Source organism: Microcaecilia unicolor, chromosome 6 (genome assembly GCF_901765095.1).
Source record: "Microcaecilia unicolor chromosome 6, aMicUni1.1, whole genome shotgun sequence".
Taxonomy (NCBI): Eukaryota; Metazoa; Chordata; class Amphibia; order Gymnophiona; family Siphonopidae; genus Microcaecilia; species Microcaecilia unicolor.
In genome coordinates this window covers 40,056,251-40,072,891 of record NC_044036.1, presented here as the reverse complement: position 1 = coordinate 40,072,891, position 16,641 = coordinate 40,056,251, and the positions used below count along the sequence as shown (strand labels likewise).

At 44.2% G+C, this 16,641-nt stretch overlaps 1 long non-coding RNA gene across 1 annotated transcript in view; it reads left to right on the top strand.

Annotated features, from left to right (window-relative positions):
* Positions 1-16,641, top strand: part of LOC115471743 — a 29,044-nt gene that overhangs the window by 6,906 nt on the left and 5,497 nt on the right. The gene's annotated exons all lie outside the window — the stretch shown is intronic.

The following is a 16,641-nucleotide window of genomic DNA, read 5'->3' as shown; positions in this document are numbered from 1 at the left end:
TCAATGGATGTTCCCTTTCTATTAGAGCTACACGCGCTGTCATTAATTCCTTACCTCCTTCTGTAACCCTCTCATCCCATACACGTTCTACTCAGGACTATGAGGGCGTCAACAAAACTGTACCCCTCACCAACCCAGTCCTGATGTTTTTTCATGGTCAAAAGACCAGGGCCGGTGCTTGGGTCTCTGACAATGGAGAAAAACTATAAGCAAGAGTCTGGTAAGCTGGTTGGTGGAAGTTATGTTAACTGGGACATGATACCACAAAGTCATGTGATATAGTAACAGAGTTATGTGATATGGTCACGTACACACAGTTAAATGAACATGTAAAAGGAATGGCTTATTACAGAAGCAGGACTCTTGCTAGCACTGTGTAGCACTTTTGCTCCAGGCTGGTAATTCCTCCACAGGAACAGGAAAGGAAAAAGACTTTTTGTATGTACTACTTATGAATTGTAATTGGCAAAGCAGTAATTAGATGTCTATTTTCCTATTTGTAATAAATAAGCTTCTGTGAGAAATTTATGATTGGTTAATGGTGTATCTCTTCCTGTGTTCTTTAATCCAAATTATTTTAGCCAGGGAATAAATGTCTGAAAGTTTAGCCTTGCATCCTGTCTGATAAGGGGTCATAGGTATAAGGTTAAACACAGCCAAGGAGTTTTTCTCCAAGAAAGGAGAATTTCTCTAAGGCTGAAGTGTAGTCCCCTCCCAAGGGGCAGGGGTCGGGATTACAATTGGCGCCCACACAGGGACTTGACTGCCCCAATAAGCGACGCCTGGGTTATTCCTGCAGCTGGTCTTTGGAGAATTTTAAATGGTAGCCCAGAAGGAACCCTCCTGAAAGGAGAAGACCAAAAGAAGTGGTGTCCAGCCTGATAGGCTGAATGGAGCCTCCGGAGAATACCACAAGGGAAGTGGTGTAGAGTTGAGCCTCCTGCGTGTTGCGAGGAGAAGACCACAGGGTGTGGTGTTGTGAAGTCCACTGACATAAAAGTAGTGAGTGGCCTAGTGGTTAGGGTGGTGGACTTTGGTCCTGGGGAACTGAGGAACTGAGTTTGATTCCCACTTCAGGCACAGGCAGCTCCTTGTGACTCTGGGCAAGTCACTTAACCCTCCATTGCCCCATGTAAGCCGCATTGAGCCTGCCGTGAGTGGGAAAGCGTGGGGTACAAATGTAACAAAAAATAAAATAGAGGATCCGGTACCGAAGGTACACGAAGAGCTGTACATTAGTTTGAAGACGTCTGCTGTAAGTACTGCCATATTATTTTCATTTAAAGTTACTCTGCTTAAGTAAGAAATGGATAGTGCATTGAAAATTGTGTGCACCAATAATCCTTTATTGGAAAAAGAACTTGTAAAATATAATGAAAAGTGGGTGAAGTTAGCAAAGAAAGATCCCTTTATTGATTGGCCGAAGACAGGTAGTCTTGAAACTCCTGCCTTACTCAGTCTGTTACAGTTGGTAGAAAAATATAAGAAAGGAAAAAGGATTTGGTAGTACATTTGAAATATTATGATTTGTGGAAGAGGGAGCATGATAAGAAGTCATTGCCTGTAGTTTGCATATGTACTGTTCTTCCCTTAATGGCTCAGGATATTAAATTGTATAATGTAAAATGCCATAAATTGTTAGTCTCTCTTGTCCTGATCCTGTAGGAGTATTTACCTGAGATCTCACCTTTTCTGGTCTTGGCCTATACAGCCATTGCTACACCATATGGATTTTACAGCTTGTGGCCTGTATGCATCAGTAACCATCAGAATCCAGCTTGGTTACAAAAAGGAAAACTACTGCTGAGCATTCCAAGATGACTTCATCTATGGACATATTCTTTGTTGCAAACTAGCCCAGTTATCTCCTGGGAAGATTGGAGGAGAGAGACACACATGGCTCCAGGAGTATGGGATCAGACAGGGAGGTTTGCATGCCGTCGATAACAGTTCATGGCTACAACAAAGGCTCACTTCATGATCATGAAGCTGGCTGGACATTATTACACCATCTGTGATTGGTCCACAGGTATCATCTGACCTATGGAGGCCAAAGTTTGGACTGAAGAGCAGAAGGAAAAGGGAGACGACCAGAAGACTTGCAGGTGGATAGAAGACTCAGGAAGAGCAAGAGACTGATTTTCCTAAACACCAAGTGAACTGCATACCTTGTAACAAACTCACAAGGTTAGCTCAGCTACAATACTTAATGACTGTGTCATCTGCATCCAGAGTACAGATCTCGGACTTATTCCTAGACTGAGAGACTCGCTGAGGCATCAGCTTGAGTCTAAGAGGAGGAATCCGCTTCTTTACCATTGGAAGTCTGCCACGGACAGGCAAGGTGAGATAACAGGATATACTACCTATGGTCCCAGGGATAATTAGTTCTTGGCTTTTGTCTGAGACAGATGGGTTTTATGTCATGACTTATGGTCTGTGAATTTAGCTGCTAACTGTGTATTTTGCATAAGATGTGTGGTGTAAGTTCTCATAATAATCATTAGGATATCAGTATTGTGATTGGTGGCTCGCCCCTTTCTTACATATTGAGGCAGCTCGTCCGGTTCCCATACTTTGGGAGTTCGTTTGGACCCTTTCTTAGTGGCAGTTCATTCTAGCCATTCTTAGTGACTGGGTTTCATTCCCGTGCTTGCTAGTTGTTTGTGAGTACTTTGGTTTTGTCTGATTTATGGCTTCAGCTACCTGGCTGTCTGTTGCCTGAAATTTTATTGTCATGCTGTTTATCTAACCTCGTTTTGAGTGTCTGGTTTATTGCACTGTTCTTCCTCTGTACGTTGATTTTTTTTTTCTCTCAGGATGGCATCTCCTGTTCCTCTGTTATCTGAACTTGAACTCTTTGTGTTCTCGGTGCTCGCGCCCAGCGCTCTCGGCAAGTCCAAGCAGGGCACTTCCATTGACTCTTTGCTTCTGTTGTTTCGGGGGGCTCTCAGTGCTTATGCCTATTCTGCTGTTTTGCATAATGCTCTGCAGTCTAAAGCCCGTCTCACAGTGGCTGTGCTTTCAGAGCTCAGCTGTACACTGTTTGCTTTGAAGGATTCTCTCATGTCTGATTTACAATCTGCTTCTGCTAAATTTTCAGCTCTGCAGTCTGAACTCCAGCAGTCAGGGGAGACTGTGGCAGCACTCAAAAGTGACTGTGCTGATTTACAGCAGGCTTTGGAGCGTAGCCCTTCTCTGGCGTCCGCTGCACAGTACCCACCCTACTAATGCCCCATGCACTGAATGTGATTTGCTTCAGGAAAAATGTCTCTTTGGAAAGGGACAAGTCTCAATGGGAGGCACGCTCCCACTCCCTTCAGATTGCAATTACGAAGAACGACGCTTCTCTTGGTTCTATGGCTCGGCAGCTAGCCGATGTTAAGGGAACTCTGAGTGTCCAGCTCAAGAGAGCTAAGTTTCATTCTCTTTACCAGGAACGGAAACAAAAGTCTGAGAGTAATTCTAGTACTTTTAGCCGTGAATTACTACAAGCCCAGGAGAATCTCACTCTGCCCAGCAGGCTTTGCACAGAGCTAATGTGGAACTGACTGATTTGCGGGAGAGAAATAACTGTCACTCTCAGCGTTTACAACAGGCATTGCATGCATGAAAGAGATTCTTGCTCTACGGCCTTGCATGAGTGTAAGGGAGACCTTGATGCAGTGAGAAAGGAAGTATGCAGTGTACGTCAGGACCTTGATTCTGCACCTATGGACCTTCATGACCATTCTGGTTCCAGGTCACCTAGCCCTGCTTCTGAACAGGTCAGAGGTTCTGATCGGTTCCGGAGACACAAGCAGGAACCTGAGTATAACAGTTTTAAGTTACTGTCTAGGGACAGCGTCAGCTTCTCCACACCCCTCTGTCCGGCCCTGCTCCATAATCCGTGATGCCGTCAGCAGTAAACCTGATCCTCAGCGCTGCCCATATAGGTCACAGCTCCCTGCACTACCTGATGATGTCACCAGTACAATTGGTCATATGCTCCACCCATACAGGTCACAACTCCCTGCACCACCTGATGATGTCAACAGTACAATTGGTCATATTCTCCGCCCAGGCAGGTCTCAGCCCTCTGCACTACCTGATGACAGCAGCACATCAGCACCACTGTTTTCTTCTCCCGCTGGTGAGCAATGGTATTTCCCAAAGGAACTACATTATCTATGGAGAAGCAATCACAAATAATGAAGTTACTTCGCACTATGATTGTGCCATTTAGAGAGTCTCCTAAGGTATCCATACATGCTCACCTGGATTCAGTGCATGACCTCTTTCAATCCTTACAAGTTCATTCTGATACAGATAAAAGAGCTTTACTTAAATGGATGTTTGCTGAAGAGTGTTAAAATTATTTGAAGGCTATTATGGCAGATAACCCTGACCTGTTTACGGTGGAACAAGCTTTAAAGAAGCAGTATAGTCTCTTTGTGGATTCCACAGAAGCTAAGCGTGCAGCATTTAATATGTGCTGTGGTCCAAATGAGAGTCCTCGTGAATGGGCCTATTGCCTGAAGCAAGCATTCTACCGGGGGGGACTGCCCCAGATGCTAAAGATCTAGAATTTGGTGATTTCAGAAATCTTATTGTGAAAGGTCTGCCTGACCAACTTAAAATTCCTTTGGCAGGAAAACATAAAGAACCTTTTTCCAGCCTTCTGAAGCAGGCTGAAGATATTTTTTATATCTGTCGTGCACAGCCTGCTGCGGCTGCTCCCAAATTAGCTTCTAAAAGTTGCCCCAAGGTGGCTGCACCCAGTGTTTGTGCTGTCACATCCACGCTTTCCCTAGTAAACAAGGTATCAAGTCCTACACAGTCACGGATTGGCAGTACCCAGCCTCGCCAGCCAAGTGGCACAGCGCCTCCTGCGCGGGAGGGCCAACAGCAACCTAAAAAGAAGTGTTTTAATCAGAGGAAGTGGGCTACGGAAAAGATCCAGGCCCTAGAAGCACAGATTGACCAATTGCTGGCGAAACATCAGATTTTAGATCCTGGTTCTTAACAGCAGCCCTCATCTCCACAGAAGAAAGGAGGTAACTCCCAGAAGACCAAGGAGAAGTCTCCTGGGTTGACCACTATGACTGGGCCTAGTGTCAACTCTATTGAGGTGGTGCCTCCGTCCTCTTCAAAGGAAGAACAAGTATGACTAGGATCTGCCCATCCTTCATCAGCTATCGTGTCCACAGTTCACGTGGATGCTCTGTCTTCCGTCAGTGAGGAGTCCCCCGTGACCAATGCTGATGCCCAGCCTTCGAACCCAGAAGGGCCTCTTTTAAGGGACTCGATTAAGGAAAACAGGTATTTTCTGGGTAAACTTATTCCTAAAGGTTACAGATATACCTGGGATCTGTTGATTCAACAAAACTTTTCTTGTCAGGGTCTACTGGATACAGCCTCAGAGGTGACTTTGATTATCCAGGGCCTGTTTCATAAACTTGAGGCATTCCTAGGGAGAGGTCGGGATGCGCTGCGTGTCACTCCATGTGACTTTTCACTGGTGGCCTATGGCAATCAGAGCATTGGTACTATGAGACAGGTTTGGCTTCCCTTGCAGCTCAGCCGGATGGCTGTCAAGCACCCTGCCATCATTACTACCAGCGTTGGTGAAGAATTCTTGATTGGAAATGATCTTCTGAAGAGATTGTGGCCTATTTTGGATTATGTCCAAGAAGTTGTCTGGTCCCAAGTCACCCACCCCATTCCTTATGGAAGAGTAAAGCACTTGAGCAGAGTCGGTGGGTCCAGCTCTATAGAGCTTAGGGACACCTCTGTTCAAATTAATTTCCAGCGATCAGCAGACCATCCCATTCTTGAGCTCCAGTGGGATGATACTCCGAAGGGGGGGGGGGGGGGAAGCAGCATGGTGAAGCAATCTGAGTCCAGATACCTCGGATAGCTGACATTGTTCTACATTCTGACAATTTGGAGATTATTTTGCACCTACTGCAGGTGACTCGCCAGACACTGCTGCCGACATATCCCAGGAGGCCTCTTCTTCCTCTTCCAGTCCTGATTCACCGCATCCTCGCAAGTTGACTGCCATCCAACAGAAGGATGATGCTTACACCATCACCGTCCAGATAGCTGACATCCAATCACTTCAGTCCACTTTTTTGTTGCCTAGCGATGTTTCCTTCATCAGTGACACCCTGTATAGCCTTCTTCGCAAGTCTGTGCAACTTCCCTTTAGTAAGTTCCTCCACTTCTGTGCAGGTACCTGGACAAGGTGCTAAGCCGCTTGTTGGAATGTGCAGCCTTCCTTTGACTGTGGGAAAGAAGTCTTTCACCCACCACTTCTCAATTATCAGAGGCCTGCAGCAGCCCTCATGTTTGGGCTCGGATTGCCTTGTGCGACTGGGAGTTTATGTGGACCTGTTGAATCTTGTCTTGTGGAGTAGACTGCATGGAAGCCCAGTGGAATCTGAATCTATGCCTGTTAGCCTGAAGTCTGGACAGACCATACCCCAGGTCTGTGAGGTCGTCTGTGCTGAAGATGTGACCATTCCGGGAAGAGTGAGGGATTTTTCCATCAAGCTCCGTCTCACACATGGACAGCGTCTGTTGGACAGAGTGGGGTTCTTCAACCCACATTCTCACTTTCGGGACCTTGGGTTGTCTACCGGTGTTCTGCCATGTTTGGAGGTGTCTCAGCGCCATCTGAAACCACACTCTTATCACCTCTCGCTTAGACTATTGCAAATTGCTTCTCACAGGTCTCCCACTTAGCAATCTCTCTCCTCTTCAATCTGTTCAAAATTCTGCTGCACGACTAATATTCTGCCAGTGTCATTATGCTCATATTAGCCCTCTCCTCAAGTCACTTCACTGGCTTCCTATCCGTTTCCGCATACAGTTCAAACTCCTCTTTTTGACCTATAAGTGCATTCACTCTGCAGCTCCTCAGTACCTTTCCACTCTCATCTCTCCCTACATTTCTCCTCCGGGAACTCCGTTCACTGGGTAAATCTCTCTTATCTGGACCCTTCTCCTCCACTGCTAACTCCAGACTCTGTTCCTTTTATCTTGCTGCACCATATGCCTGGAATAGACTTCCTGAGCCGGTCCGTCAAGCTCCATCTCTGGCCATCTTCAAATCTAAGCTAAAAGCCCACCTTTTTGATGCTGCTTTTAACTCCTAACCCTTATTCACTTGTTCAGAACCCTTATTTTATCATCCTCACTTTAATATTCCCTTATCTCTTGTTTTGTCCTGTTTGTCCTAATTAGATTGTAAGCTCTGTCGAGCAGGGATTGTCTCTTCATGTTCAAGTGTACAGTGCTGCGTACTTCTAGTAGCGCTATAGAAATGATAAGTAGTAGTAGTACTGGTACTTCTTTTCACTTGTTGGTCACCAGTCCGCAGTCAGATGAAGTTGTTGTGTCTGCAGGAGACCCTTTTGGCTTTATGGTGGGAGAGTCTTGATGTCGAGGTAAGTTTGCCTATTATTGGCAGGCTGCCTTCCTCTTGGAACACCTGCCAGGGGGGGAGACACCTGAATGTCTGTTTACCTCTCCCAGAGGCCTCATATCTCTTGAGTTTGTTTCACCATATGATGCAACATGTTCACAAGTGCAGTTGGAAGACTACTTCTTGATTTTGTCTAGGAGGATGTCTTTACCCCAGAAGTCTAGAGTGGTGAATTCTGTTGAAACTTCATCTTTGCAGGAGGAAATTGAAGAGCAAGTGGAAATGCTTTCCAACCAGCCTTTCTCAGAGTTTGATGCTATGGTGAAAGATCAAGTGGAACAGGCTGATGCTTGTACTACTGATACAGAGAAGGTGCTGTTGACTGAGTTGCTGTATAAATACAAGGACCTTTTTGCTGTAGACTCATATGATTGAGGGATTACAGACCTGCATGTCACTAGAGTGCCTAAGGAGCCAAATAGCAAGCCTGTCTTTGTGCACCAGTATAAGATTCCATTGGCTTCCTACGAATCTGTGCAAGAGATTCTCAACACTTTGGAGGCCCGGGGCATCATTAAGCAATGCAACAGCACTACAACTCCCCTCTGTGGCCCATTTTGAAAAAGAATAACAGCTGGAGAATCGCACTGGATTACCATCAGCTTAATAAGCGAGTACCTTTGTCCAGGTGGCCTATGGCTCCTCTGGATCAGGATCTTGCTACCATGAAAGGGGCTAAGTATTTCACCAGATTGGATTTGGCATCAGGGTTTTGGACAGTACCTGTCCATCCACCCAATCAGCATAAACTGGCTTTCACGTTTGGGAAGAAACAGTATACGTGGAACAGAACACCCTTTGTTTTTCTCAATTCCCCTGCTGAATTTAACATCTTCCTACACAAAGCACTTCCAGATGCCGAAGCTCGAGGAACTGTGGTCTATGTGGATGATATTCTGATCAAAAGCCCTACCTTTCAAGAACACTTGGCAGAGATTGAGCATGTTTTCTTACAGTTGGCAGATGCTGGAGCTAAACTGACACTGGCCAAAGGACAATGGTGCAGGAAATCACTGAATTACCTAGGGTATGAAATTTCTGCTGATGGTCTGCGACCTCAGAAGAAGCGAGTGCAGGCCTTACAACAGCTGAAACAACCCACCAATCTCACAGAACTTTGTTCCTTTTTGGGAATATGCAATTACTCCTGACAGTTCATAGATGAGTATGCGGAGATCACCCGACCCTTGGTCAAGTTATTGAAGAAAGGTGTGCCCTGGGCTTGGGGTCCAGAGCAGGAATCTGCTATGCAGGAGCTGAAGGACCAGCTTAGCCACTTTCCATGTCTCGCGTACCCTGAGGGGGGTCGTGAGGTCTATGTTGACCTGGGATGCTCCAAGCACTCCACGAGCGCTGTCTTATATCAGAAATATGATTCTGATAAGCAGGTCGTGGCCTATGCCAGTAAAGGCTTATCCGATGTGAAAAAGAAGTATTCAGACTGTGAGAAAGCACTTGTCCACTGTTTGGGCTCTGCAACATTTCAGGAGTTATTGCCAAGGCGAGAATCTAATCATGGAGACTTGTCACCAACCCATCAGTTTCCTGGGTAGTGACCGAATCAAGTCCGGTTGGGTGTCCAACAGCAGGATAGTCTCCTGGACATTGGCTCTTCAAGGATGGCCTTTAGAGGTAAGGTATGCTCAGAAACATCATAATGTAGTAGCCCAAGGTATGGCCAACCTGCATGACTGTGCAGGACATGATTCCCTTGCAGGTATTTCTGAAACAGATGTTCCACCGCAAGAGAAAGAACCCCATTGACACCATCTGCATGATGAGAAGATTTGTGCTACAATGCCTAAGGTCTATGTGGATGGTTGTGCCTTCCACCGTGACACAGACCATGAGTTGGTTGCAGATGTGGGAGTGTTATGGAATCCAACTATTCCTGAAGAGACTTTGAAGCACAGCTTGGGTTCACAGACAAACCAATATGCTGAGATTGTTGCAGCTTTGGTGGCGGTACAGTCTGCAGAAAGGATTTCGAGAATTAATCATATGCACAGATTCGGATTATGTGAGACAGAACTTTGTCTCATCTACCCAGCTGGAAGCAGAATAACATGCTAAACTCTAAAGGAAAACCGGTACATTATGGAAATTTGATTCTGGCCTTAGATCAACTGGTACGGAACCAGGACATGACCATCTATTGGAATAAGGTCAAGGGTCATGCAAAAGTTGATGATCCCGACAAGATAGGGAACGACCTGGCAGATCAACTCGCCAAGGAAGGTGCGCTCACAGGAGAATTGTGACGGTTCTCAGAGTCTGAGACATTGACCGTTCATGCTGTCACCTGATGGCAAATGAAGCAGCCTAGAGAGACTCCAATGTTCCAGTGGTGCAGTGGCATCCCGTCATTTGATCTTGTCACGGCTCAGAAAGCAGATCCAGTTGTTGGACAATTTTATGAGTACATTCAGAACCCGCAAGAACATCCTTTGTCAGACGAGGAGGGTGAAGCTGAAGAACTGAGGATACTCTATGCATCCTGAGAGAAGTTTAAGCTCTATCACGACCTGCTCATTCGGACGAGTAAGCATGACATTGAGCAATGGGTTGTGCCTCAAGCATATCGTGGCATTATGTTGCAACATGCTCACGATGAACCATGTGCAGGGCATTGAGGTGAAGGCATCACCTATGAGACTTTGAAGCAAGTGGCTTATTGGCCCCACATACGTCAGGACGTGCAGTTGTATACTCGAGGTTGTTTGACCTGTTGTCGTTTCCAGCCATTTTAACCATCACATCGAGCACCACTCGGGAAGAGGGGTATTGCTATGCCCTGGTCAGATATCCAGATTGATTGGATTGGCCCTGTGGTTCGATCCACCAGTGGGAATAAGTATATGCTTAGTGTCACCTGCCTGTTCACCAAGTGGGTGGAGTGCATACCTGCACCCAATTGCAACGCAGAAACCATGGCTACCTTGTAGAAATATGCTGTCACTTGCTGTCAGTGAAATATAGGCCAAAGGCTCAGGCTAAGAGCTAGGCCTCTAAAAATCAAATATCATCTCTGACACAGATACATTTCACTGCAGCAAATGCTGAAATGAGGTAATTGAGAGCAGATAGAGGGAGGGGGAATCTGCTCTATCAACAATGATGAGACTGGCACCAGCAAGAAGACATGGGTCAGGTGCAAGTAGGGGGGCTGAAGGGAACTAATGCCAAAGTCATTAATTCAGGGATACATTAACATCATTTGTTGATACTTAGAACTTCGAAACATCGTTATCAACTGATAAGGGCCAAAGAGTTCTGGTGAGAAAGTTAGGGTCCATAGGAATGAATAGGGCCAGCAGGGTATAAAAAGGGCAATCTGCAGGGGCATCAGAGCAGAAGGCTGTAGAGAGAGGACAGACTGCACTTGCTGTGTGTCATGAAGTGCTGCTCCATTGTGTTCCAGATATGAATGCCTGATTGCCTGTACCATCCTGGGTGAGATGCTTAATAAATCTATACTCCTGTATCCACTGACTCCCGGGTTTCTTTCTAATTGTGGAGCTTGCTACTGCCCAGACTGTGTAAAGCAGTCATGAGCAAATACAAGGTCAGAGTAATTAAGTATTTTAAGGGAACATGCAATCCTTTTCAGGGTAGTAGAAATCCTATTGCTTCCCCTGCCCAAATCGTTAATACTGCAGCCCTATTGCTTCCGCGGCCCCTATTATATACATTATGGTAGCAGAGGATAGCGTTTTTGCTTATTCCGCTGGGAATTAAATTAATTTATGGGTCTGCCACCTTTAAATCTATTTTCTTTCCTCTCTTCATTTAAGTAAAGCTGAGCTCTGCTCGGTACTCAAGGTTCTTTTCTTCCCGGGAAGGCTGCCAGAGCAAGTTTGTTTATACAGTTCACCCTGCATGTTCCGTACACGGAGATAACATGCCATGACTGGAGCTGAATTGCCATACTGAGTTTTAAAGTCATTTTTTATGTGCTTTCTGCTCTGTCCTCATAGACCTGCAAAAGTTTGGCTTACTTTCCTGTTACTTTTCTGCTCTCTACTGACAGCGGAACATCTTTTACATACACCTGCTCTGTAATGCGAGCTAGGTATCTTCCGTAATCCAAGCCTTACAGTTTGACTCATTTCTACCTACCCTTGCTTTTTGATTTATTAGCAAGCTTTCCGTTCCTGGCTTAAATCTGCATTTTATTGTTAGTTTCCCTTCCGTGGAGACTGACCCCCCCCCCCCCCCCCCCACTTTGTAGAGGTTCCAGGCTTGTTTTCCCACCAGGAGTGTTGAAGTCTGTAGTGGCTGCTGTTTCACTCCCACAGGGCGTGTTGAGCGCGTGCTGCTGCTGTTTTCCTAAAACAGAGGGAGTGTTGAGCGCCTGCTTAACCTCTACCAAGGTATTTTTTTAGGGTTTTACACTTTGTACAGGAGAGTTATTGAGACTGGTTTCCCACCCAAAGTAAGTGGAGTGTTGCAGTCTTAGGTAAGCTCCTGGTGCGCTTTGCAAAGGAGGGTTTGGGCTGGTACCCACGTACAGTGGAGAGTTGCAGGCCCAAGTAAATCTGGTTTCCCTCTGACACACACAAAAAAAAAAACACAGAGGAGTGTGGCGGATCTACATCCCTTTGCTTACGAGTCCTGGGAACCTACTGTCCCTGTACAAAGCAGTGTTTTTTCGGGTCCGATTGTTCCTCTTTTTCGAGGAGTGTTATGCCCTACGTCCCTTTGTGAACACAAAGGACTGGTTTTTGGGATTGCCCTCATTCGGGTACTATAAATTTAGCTGAAGATTGTTTTTTTTTAGAGGTTTGAAGTGACCAGACTGTGTTTTTTGCGGTCCTAAGGTTGACCAATACTTTTTTAGCGGTCCTAAGGTTGACCAATACTTTTTTTTGTGGTCCTGAGGTTGACCAAACTGTGGGTGGTAAGGGTATTCTTGGGCGACCCTGTCTTATGTTTCTTGTAATGGATCCTGGTAAAAAAGGATTTAATTAGTGGACGCACTAATAAGTCTCAGGTTTAGAACGCGGGGTTCGCTCAGTCCCTTGACTACTAAGTATAGATGTTATGATATTACTGTGTCTTGTCCCGATGAGCCAAAGTTGAAGTGGGTAAACCTTTTGTGAAGTATCCCTGAAGAGGGGTAAGTATATAATTCACTTTATTTTTTGAATTAATTTTTAATGCAGATTTAGGTATAGTGCCAGCCTTGTTGTATTTTCATTTAAGTGCTACTTAGTCTGTTAAACTCCTTTCACACTATAATATAGTTAAGCACATAATTACATAACACCATTTGTGCCACTCTTTGTGCCATACACTTTTCTGACCATGGCCACGCCCCTAGAGACTGTACTAGAGTTTTTTGCTTTTGATATACACCTTAATGTGATAGATGAATTTTTCCTTATTAAGGAGCAGGAAGGTAATCCGAAATCTCTGCTCACTTCCCAAAATCAGGTGCATCCAACTTTGGATGTAGCCGCTCCTACAACTCCATCTCCATGTGAGGGGGCTCTGCCTCCATATGATTCATGGTTCCCCAACAAACTTCTAACCCAGCCCTCTATACCAGTGAACGCCCTGTTATTCCCCATCCCTTCGGGCAATGCTTATCCAGGTCAGTCACAAGTTGACGCTATGACTACCCTTGACAAAATAGACCAGGCTCCCAGTGTTTTGCGGCAACCAGAAGTTGCCAGCCCAAATCGCCGCGCACATATTGAGTGTTGGCGCTGCCATCGGCTAGGTCATTTTGCTGCCGAATGCCGCCAAAATCCACAGTCCATTCATAGGCATGCCCGGCGTAATAATCCCCCTGTCCAGCAATTGTTCCCTGACCACGCCGTTCTCAGTAAATAGGCATGGTCCGTACCAGAGCAGATTATAAGGACCCTATGGTCACTCTGCTCAACTGTAATGTTGTGGGGAACAATGCTTTAACTATTAGATTGAAGAATAGGAGTTATCCCAAATACAAATGAATTGTCCGTTATATGCAGCAGCTGACACTGTGTGTTAAAACAATAAAAAAAAATCTCTCCAGATTCTTTAGTGAGTTACTTTCAATGTCAGTATTTGTGTGTTGGGTGGATAAAGATTGATCACCTTTACCCACTCTATCTGTCCCTTATTTCACAAAGATATAAATGCAATGTTTATATCTTTGTCTTTGTTTGCTATGCTTCCTTGCTAGAGAAATTTTTGCTAGCATAGGTCTAAATTTTCAGGAGAAAAAAAAAAACTATGCATTGTAAATCAGTTTTTATGGGAATACTGGAGGATTTCCTGTTGCTGAATATTTCCTGAGCAGAATTTGAGTACTCAACTTTTTAATTTGTTCCTACTTTTTGTTCTAATATTTTATTTTTAATAGTCTCTCCTGACTTAACTCTAAATAGTGGTTAGCTGCTGCAATATCTTTGATTAATGTATTATCCATGTCTGTTTTTTCCAAATCTTGTGCTAACATGGTGTTGTCTAACGCCGTTACTTTTCATTTCAAAAGGAAGCAGAACTGTTAGAAAGGGAAAACTGTCCTTGCTCCGTAGATTACAGCAAGCTTCAAAATTGTTGGCTGGTTGCCTGGATATAGGACTGCTATTTTTTTTTCCTATTCTAGTTGTGAGACACCATTTTGGTAGCTAACCATAGTTTGCTTTTTGTTTTGTCGATTTATCTCTTATTTCACAGGACAAAAATTTTAAAAATCTGTTTGCATCTTTCTTTTTGTCTGGCTGTTTACTGTGCTTCTTTTTTCCTGCTTTTTGAATCATTAACAAAACTGTAACTAAAGACAATTCCCTGCAAGGAGCCTTTTCTCTTAATTATGAAAAATAATTTGTTTCATGGTCATGGAATTGATGTGTATTCTTCGAGATATGCTAGGGTAAATAATCTTTACTCATGATCTTTTGCTAATTGACCTAGCTATACCAGTGGAATATAAGGAAGTATATTGAGCTTTCTTAAAGGGGAAAAAAAAAAGGGAAAAAGCTATTTCAATGCACTCCATCGGGGTTTCAGCTGCAGTTTAATTCCGATGGAGACTTTGAATGATTTTTTGTTGCCCCTGGAATAGCTATGCACACAAGAAGTACTTCTGGTTCTAAGAAACCATTTTGGTAATTCATCATATATATTTGTATATAACACCATACCTATTTTAGAAAATATGCCCAGTATTGAATGCTGTTCATCCCGTCTCTAATGAATTTTCAGATAACATTTTGTCTGTAGCACAGCACTGCTTCCTTTAAACCTCTAAAGATAAGCAATACTGTTGACAACATAAAACTCATTATTTCTCACTTTTGATTTTTAACACCCTGCTTGCAGCACGGTAATGATTTTGTTTCTTTTCTACTTTTACTTAAAACATATCTGTGAGCAGTTTAACATCTTGTCACATTTAATTATGACTTTGTTTTGAAAAAGTGCCTGATAATGTGTAGACTGTCCTTTTTTTCTGACGTCATTTTTTCTTTTACTGAAATGAAGGATTTCTTTTTTATTAGAAACAATCTGAATAATAATTTCTCACCGTTCACTGCTTTCTGTCCAAGTCTCTTTTGATTAATGACAGCTTTATCTTCTTTTTCTGCTACAGGAGAAATTAAAGGTTTCTTTCCCTTGACATAGACTGTACTTTACTTTAGCCAGTGTAGATTCGTCTGCCCATAAATTATGTCATGTTTATCTTAAGTTTTATGGCTCCTAACTGCTTTCTGTTTCACAGCTCGCTGATTCACAGGACGGAGGTATATTTAAAATGCACTACAATTTTTAATTTCCAAATTATAGATTCTTTCTTGCTTGATCTATATATTGTAAAGATCAACCAAGGATGCAGACTTATTTACTTCATTACGATTTGAAATTTTTAATTACAGCTAATTGTTATTAAATTGGGTTCAAAGCTTGCCATAACTTGTTATGCAAACTGGTAAGCACAGTATGTGCTTTCCCTGACACTTTTTGTGCTTCTCAGTACCTCGTCTCTTTAACTTTGTTTTTTTATTTTTTATTTTCTGAATTTGAGAACTGTTTTACTCCTTATTTTAGCCACCAGAGGGGGCTACCATAATACAGATTTTCAGCAAAATGGATGTTTGACAAATTCCCATTCTTTTTGAGTATATTTTGTGAACGGTTACAGAAAGGGTAATTTGATATGGAAAGTTCCAGAGATGTTTAAATGTTTTTTAGCTGTTCATGTGTAATTTGGATGTAGCTTTTACAAGTGCATATTGTTGGAAAGTCACATGACAGAGTGTTTAGAGAGTTTACTGCATGTCGAGATGGTGAGAGAATGTCGAAGAAGGTGCAGAGTTATGTTGAAATGTTTGAATAATGAAATGTATATGGTAGCCTCTTTCTAGTATACTCTTTTTTTTTTAACAGGTGTAAACAAGGCTCCTACTGGCTAAGTCCGTGAAGCCTCCTCACCACCAGCACCGAGCTCTCTGTTTTCCTCTTTATGTGTTTCTTCTTCTTTCTTGGGCTTGTTTTTGGGATTTGCAACCCAACCCCCTTTTCTTCCACCGCTCCTCGGCTGTTTTAAACACAGTCCAATTACAGCCAGGGTTCTCTCAGCACAGTTCAATAAAGTCAGGCTGTTTCTAACACAGTCCAATTACAGCCCGGCTTCTCTCAGCACAGTTCAATGGAGCTAGGCTGTTTCAAACACAGTCCATTTACAGCCAGGCTTCTCTCAGCACAGTTCAATAGAGCTAGGCTTTGCGCGGGCTCAAAGCCTTGGGTCCCACCCTCTGGGTCAGTCTCTATTCTCCTGACCTCCTCCCGCTTTGACCCAGGCCTTCCCCCCTATACCTCCAGTGCTGGCTGAGCCATAGCCAAGAGCTCCATGGGTTCGTCTAAGACCAGCTCAGCCTCCTCTTGCTCCATCGCCTCTGGTTCCTTCTCCCTCTCTCCTTCAGGAGCCCAGTCCATTTTCTCCTCCCCCCACCCCTTTTCCAGCTGATTACACTTTTCTTCATTAACTCTGCTAGGCTGCTTTTCCTTCTCCTGCCACCGGTTCCACCACCTCCTCCACCAGGTGGGAGAATCAGCTTTTCCTTTTCCCTGGCGGCCCTCTTCTGGAGCTCCTTGGTTCTGCACCCTACTTCTCCTCCCCCGGAGCTCTCCTGTGGCCTTCTGGGAGTTGTAGTTTCCCATTTTTATGTCCCTTTTGG